Here is a 7,237-nt window from a genome sequence, read left to right on the forward strand (position 1 = left end):
CAGGCCCTGCCACACGGCTGTCAGTACCTTCAGGCGGCCGCCTGTGGCACATGCGCAGACCCACGAGTGAAGTCGCGGCGGGTCGATCCGGCTGTCGATCCGAAGGGGTCCGTTGATTATTTGCATGATGTTCCTGAGCTCTTCCCTGGGCTGGAGCAGGCGAAACCGGTGCGGTTGCTGTCAGCCTTGTGGTGTCAGGGCGGGGCCGAAGAGAGGACCCTAGAGCTGGGGTCCCCAAGAGGAGTTTGAGGGGTGGGATGGAGGGAGGAGGTGGGAGATGTCCTGGAGGAAGGCACATTTTGGTGGACTTTGAAGTTCCTGAACCTTATAACATTTATCTTGTTGCTCTTTGTTGTCTCCCTCTTTAATTAAAGTATAGGCTACGTGAGGACAGCGTTTGTTTTGTTCCCTGATGCCTCAAAAGCCCCCTGAACCATGCCTGGAGCAGAATTGGGCCTGAAAACATACCTGTTGAATTGCTTCTGCAAATGCTCCCTGAGGATCTCTGTGTTTCTCTGAGGATCCAGCGAGACCTCCACCCTGGCTCTTGCCTGGAGGAACTCCTAGAATGGGGCAAATGGGTCTTGGCTGATGAGAAAGGGTATTCCAGGAAATAGCATGGGCAGAGAAATCTGGAAAGGAGAGATGCCCTGGTGGGCCTGGGGACCTGGGCCGCTTATGGGGGTGGGGAGGATAATTCAGTAGCCTATAGTAAGTGCAAGGAGACGTGCATAGGTAGTACACCTTTAAAATCAGTAGCAAATTAAGGAAACAGTCCCTTTACAGTAGCATCAAAAAGAATAAGAGAGTAATGAATTTAATAAAAGAATTGCAAAACACACACTGAAAACTACAAAACGTTGCTGAAAAAAAGTTAAAGATGATCTAAATAAATGGGAAGACATCCTATGTTTCTGGATTGGAAGATTTACTATTGTTAAGATGGCAGTACTCCCCAAATTGGTCTACAGATTCAACGCAATTTCTATCAAAATTCAGACTTCCTTTTTTGTAGAAATTGGCAAGCTGATCGTAAAATTCAATATGGAATTGCAGGAGGCCCCAAGTAGCCAAAATAATTTTGAAAAAGAACAAAGTTGGACGACTCACATTTCCTGATTTCAAACTTACCATAAAGCTGCAGCAATCCAGTGTGGTATTGGCATAAGGAGAGACGTATCAATGGATTAGAACAGACTGCAGATATAAACCTGTACATCTGTGGCCAATGAATCTTTTTTTTTAAAGATTTATTTATTTATTAGAGTGCTGCATATGAGCAGAGGGAGGGGCAGAAGGGGAGGAAGAATCTCAAGCGGACGCCATTCTGAGTGCAGAGCCCAACGTGGGGCTCAAATTTCACAACCCCGAGATCATGACCTGAGCACCAAGTGCTCCAGTGTGGTCAATGAATCTTTAACAAGGGTGCCAGGATCATTGAATGGAAAAAGAATGGTCTTTTCAACAAATGGAACGAGAGTCACATGCAAAAGAATGAAGTTAGAGCCTGTAGTGGTAGAACAGTGGATCTCCCCCCTCCCCACCGCCCATCACCAAACGTGTCTACACCATAATCCCCAGAGCCTGTGAATATGTTGGGTTACTTGGCAAGAGGAAGTAAAAGTTGCAGATGGAATTAGTTTGCAAATCAGTTGTCCTTAAAATAGATGACCTGGATGGGCCCCATGTAATCACCAGGGTCCTTATAAATGGAAAAAGGAAGCAGAGGAGGGAGAACCAGAGGAATCACAGCATGAGAAAGTCTCACTCACCCACTGTTGTTGGCTTAGAAAATGGATGTAGGGGCAATGAGCCAAAGAATGTGGGTGGCATCTAAAAGCTGGAAAAGGCCAAGGAAATGGGTTCTCTCAACCTCTAAAAGGAATGCAGCTGTGCCAATGCTTTGATTATAGTCAAGTGAGATCCATTTCTGACTTCCGACCTTCAGAAATGTAAGATAATAAATTGCTGTTCTTTTAAGCCAGTAAGTCTGTGGTAATTTGTTACATCAGCACTAGAAAACTAATACAGATCCCCAACTCACACCATATACAAAAATTAAAATGGATTGGGATGCCTGATTGGCTCGAGCATGTGACTCTTTGATCTCGGGGTTGTGAGTTCAAGCCCTGTGTTGGATGTGGAAATTACTTAAAAGCTTAAAACAAAAATTAAAATGGATCAAAGACCTCTGTGTAAGAGTTGAAACTAAAAACTCTTAGAAGAAGAAAACAAAGGCATAAATCTTCCTAACCTTGCCTTAGACAATGACACCAAAGCACAAGCAACAAAAACCAAATAGATGAACTGGACCTCATCAAAATGAAAAACGTGTTTCAAACGACACCGGCAAGAAAGTGAAAGAACCCACAGAATGGGAGAAATTTGCAAATCATATATCTGAGAAGGGTCTAGTGTACTGAATGTATTAAGAACTCTCACAACTCAATTTTTAAAAAGTCCAATTTAAAAACGGGCAAAGGTTCCAAATAGACATTTCACCAAAGAAGATACAAAATGGCCAATGACCACATGCAAAGATGTCCTGTCCATTAGCCGCCAGGGAAATGCAAATCAAACTGTGAGATACCACTTCACAGACCCACTAGGGTGACTATGACACAACAGATAGGGGCGCCTGGGTGGCTCAGTTAAGCATTTGACTCTTGGTTTTGACTCAGGTCATGACCTCATGGGTCATGAGATCGAGCCCCAAGTGGGCTCCGCGCTCAGCAGGGAGTCTGCTTGAGATTCTCTCCCCCTTGCCCTCCCCCCATTCGCCCCCTCTCTCTAAAAATAAATATTTTTCTTAAGACATAAATATGCACGTGCACACACGCATACACACCCTCTCCTATTTTGAAGTGATCTAATTGCTTCTGTAATATGGCCCCACCCCTTTAATCCTGAAAAATTACAAAAAGAAGCTCAGGTTCAAGGCAAAGTTGGAGGAAAGAACTGCTTTTATCTGCTAGACACCTAAGTAATACAGAGCATAGGCCAAATCTCAGTACTACTCATTGGATTGGCGGCTGTGACTCCATTTACTGGAAATAATCTTGGCTGCCTGCATTCAGTAGCTGCAGAGTAAAAAGGAGGGGCTCAATCCAGCCTGGGGAGGGAGAAATAACTGCATTCATTCATTTCCAAGATGTTGAACATATTTGTCTTTCAAGCTTCTTGGCGATTTTGGTCCTCCGTGGCTAAGAGCTCTTAGAGCGGAGGGCAGAAGGTTGGGAGATCAGATTGGAAAAGGAAGGCAAGAAAGAAAAGCATCAATGCCGCCATCACAAGCAGGCATACCTATTGCAGAAGGTATGGTCATGTGGACGCTGTGTCGGTAAGAAGCCAGTGGGGAGCATGGGGCCCCCGAAACACCACAGCGGGGGGAAGTGAAAGAAGGTGCTGTAGACAAAGATGTGGTCAGGTTAAACGGCGGTGAACAGCCTGGAGCGAGAGCGTCAGCAGGAGGATGTTTCCATCCCTCAGTAAATGGGACAGGAAGAGGGAGAAGTGACGGGGACATCGGGAAGGGTGGTTGCTGGAGGAGAGGGTGGCAGACAAGAGCCATGGCCTTCCGTAGAAGAACATGACCACGATCAGACGAAGGTCTACCAGGGAATAAATACCGTGACCTCTTTCCTCTGATCTGTTGGCGTCACCCAAGGGTTGAATCCATTGTACCCAGATGGCAAGGGAGCCCACAGCGACAGCTTCCAAGGAAGCAGAGCTGGGTGAGAAGGGTGGAGGGTGGTTCTGGAGGGACAAATGGGAGAGGATCCAGCACAGGTATGGAGGGAGAGAAGCATTATTATACAGGCTGACCCACAAAGGGCTGCTCAGGCGAGTTTTATCATTTAGCACGCTTTGGCGACGTCTGCTGGGTGATCAGAGGCTTTTGCTCTGATGTCCTGGTTCCCACAATGCTGATACTTTACACCTATAAGGAGCTGTCCTGCTCATATGTCCTCACTCACCATCACAATACACCTGAGCCTTCACTCAGATGCTCCCATTTCACACCTGGAGAAACCAAGGCTCGGGGAGCATAATGGTTTCTTCATTCATTCATTCATTCATTCATTCATTCATTCAACCATTTCCCAAGCTCCTCCTATGCCCAATGCTGTCCTTCATCTGAATTAACCCCTGAGTGCACTCCCTGCCCTCTCCTAGCTCACACCCTCCTGGAGAAGTCAGACAATTAACAGGTAAGCCACATAAACACAAGAGAAAACAGCACGATAATGGAGATACTATAGGGTGATGGGAGAGAAGGTGACGGGCCTCTAGAGACTGGGAGGCAAACGAGACGACATTTACATGGAAGCGTGAATGGCAGGAAAGACGTGGTTGTGTATTTGTATTTGTATTTATATCTGTAGGAAGAGCGTCTCCAGCAGAGGCACGATGAGGCTAAAGCCCCAAGGTGGGAACTAGAGGAAGGCAGGCACGTGTGCCTGAAGGCTGACCACCGAGGCCAGACTGGAAAGATGAGACCAGAAAGACTGGTCTTAGGGGAACCTCTGGTGGGCTTTGAGTAGGGGAGAGACCTGGGGCATGTTCTTAAAACTCACTTGGGCTACTAGGTGAAGGGATTGTGAGGGATGGGATGGAAGCAGGGAGGGCGACTAGGAGCCATGTTTAGTGGGTTAGAGAGATCTGCTGCTGGCTGGGTTCAGTGGGTTCAGGGTCTGTTTGGAGGCAGGGCTCCTGGTCCTTTCAAATGGATGGGCCGTGGAGTATGAGAGAAAGAGGAGGGACAGGTGTGCCGGAGAGGCCATGAGAAAGAGTTTCTAGCTTACTTAATTGGATGCATGTGGAGCTTAAACTGAGACAGAGAAGCCAGTGGGGAAGAAAACCCAGGTCCATGTGTTGGCCATGTCCTGTCTGAAATAGATCTATTTCCCCAAAAAGAGTGCTGGCAAGGATGTGGGAAATTGAAACTCTGATACACTGTTGCTGGTGGGACCATAAAATGGTGCAGTCGCTTTGAACAACAGTCTGGCAGTTCCTCAAAATATTAAACAGTTACCATATGACCTGGTATTTCCATGCCTTGGTTTATAACTGAAAGAATTAAAAACATACGTTTACACAAAGACTTGTATATGAATGTTCACAGCAGCATTACTCCCAATAGCCAAATGGTGTAAATAACTTGTCCATCAATGGATGAATGGTCAACAAAACGTGGTCCATGCACACAGTGGAATATTATTTGGCCATAAAAAGGAATGAACCCAGACGAATCTTAAAAATATAGTGTTGACTGAAAGAAGCCAGACACCAAAGACCACATGTTGTATGATTTCATTGACATGAAATGTCCGGAACAGACAAATCCATAGAGACAGAAAGCCGGTTAGTGGCTGCCAGGGCCTGGGGGAGAAACTTCTAATGGGTATGAAGTTTCCTTTTGGGGCAATGAAAATGTTCTGGAACCAGACAGAGATGACAGTTGCCCAACTTTGTGAACACTGTCACTAAATTGTACAATTTACAAGGGTGGATTTTATGGCATGTGAATGACAGACACCTCAATTAAAAACAGATCAGTTGGAGTTGGCCAGGCATGCGGTATAGGAACAATGGTTCAGGGACAAGGGACAGCAGGAGCAAAGGCACAGAAGCCAGACATAGGCTGGAAACGACCAACCATGGTGGAAGGAGAAGAGCCTTCAGGATGGCAGTGCCAGCCAGGGAGCCTGGACTCTTCCCCAGAGTGATGGAGACCCTTGAAAGATTGGAGGCAAGGTCCCAGCCTGCCGCCACCTCTCCTTGGAAGGCTCTCGTATCCTCAACTCACCCTCTTCCACATGCCCTCTCTGGCACACTTCTCCCTCCTTGTCCCTCACATGCCTCTCAACCCCTGCCACTCGTGGTCCACGTGCCGATGCCAGGCTGGGGCGAGTTTCTCTTCCTGCATCACAGGGACAAACATCCCCACCATAGAGAACCTTCCAGGGACCCTCCATAAAGGAGAGGCTTGGCCAGAGTGCCTTCCTATCCTGGCTTTCCTCCCAACTTAGCAACCGTCCCTGGGGGCAAGTCACAGAACTTCTCATTCCACCAACAAAACCACCAAACAAACAAACAAACCACAAAGCTCTTGGGGCACCTGGGTGGTGCAACTGATTAAGCATCCAACTCCTGGTTTCGGCTCAGGTCATAATCTCAGGGTTCTGGGATCGAGCCCCTGGTCAGGCTCCACGCTCAGCATGGAGTTTGCTTGAGATCCTCTCTCCCTCTCCCTCTGGCCCTCCCGCTCCTGCTGTCTGTCTGTCTGTCTCTCCCTCTTTCTTAAAAATAAATAAAATATTTTTAAAAAAATACAAAGCTCTCAAGCCATCCAAAGGCATGGATCTTAAAGGCATCTTGCTAAGTGAAAGAGGCTGGTTTGAAACTGTACGTCGTGGGATTCCAAGTGTATGACCTGGAAAATGCAAAACTATGGAGATCGTAAAAGATCCATGGTTTCCAGGGGTTGGGATAGGAGGGAAGAAGAGATGGAGCTCAGGGGATTTTTAGGGCACAGGAACTACGATACCACCACAGTGGACGCAGGTCAAAACCCCCGGAATGTACAACACAGAGTGAACGCTAATGGAAACTGTGGACTGCAGGTAATAGTAACGCACGGGCATAGACCCAACAGTCGTGACAACTGCAGTGTAGGAACGCAAGACGTAAATAGTAAGGGAAACAGCGGTGCGGGGTAGAGAGTATACGGGAAGTCTGTACTTTCCACTCGTTTTTTTATAAACCTGAAATTGCTCTAATACATAAAGTCTGTTATTAATTAAAAAGACAAACACAGAGCCTGTTGGAGAGAGTCACCAGGATTATTTTCCTGCCAGCTCAGAGAGAGCTTCCTACCCTTCCAGAACCACAGGCTTTGGAACAAGAGTCCCGCTGGCCCACTTTCTCACCAGGAGTTGCCAGCATTGACTGCATTCCCCTCCTCGTGCCTCGGTTTTCCTATCTGTACAATGGGGACCATGGCAGTTGTGAGGTCTGATGGGATGTCATACAGAATTCACTTGCTTTGAGCACAGCGGGGACGCTCCATTCCCAACAGCAGCGGATCCCTCTCCTCCCTCCCTTGTGGACTGTGGGGCCCAGCCATCAATGGTTCATCCATCCTTGAGCCAACCAGGGCCTCGTCCATCCCCCACCCCCATCCATCCCCAGGGCTGCCCCCTCCCAGCAAATGCTCAATCATCACAAACCTTTC

This window comes from Ursus maritimus, unplaced genomic scaffold, assembly GCF_017311325.1.
Source record: "Ursus maritimus isolate PB19 unplaced genomic scaffold, ASM1731132v1 scaffold_14, whole genome shotgun sequence".
Lineage (NCBI taxonomy): Eukaryota > Metazoa > Chordata > Mammalia > Carnivora > Ursidae > Ursus > Ursus maritimus.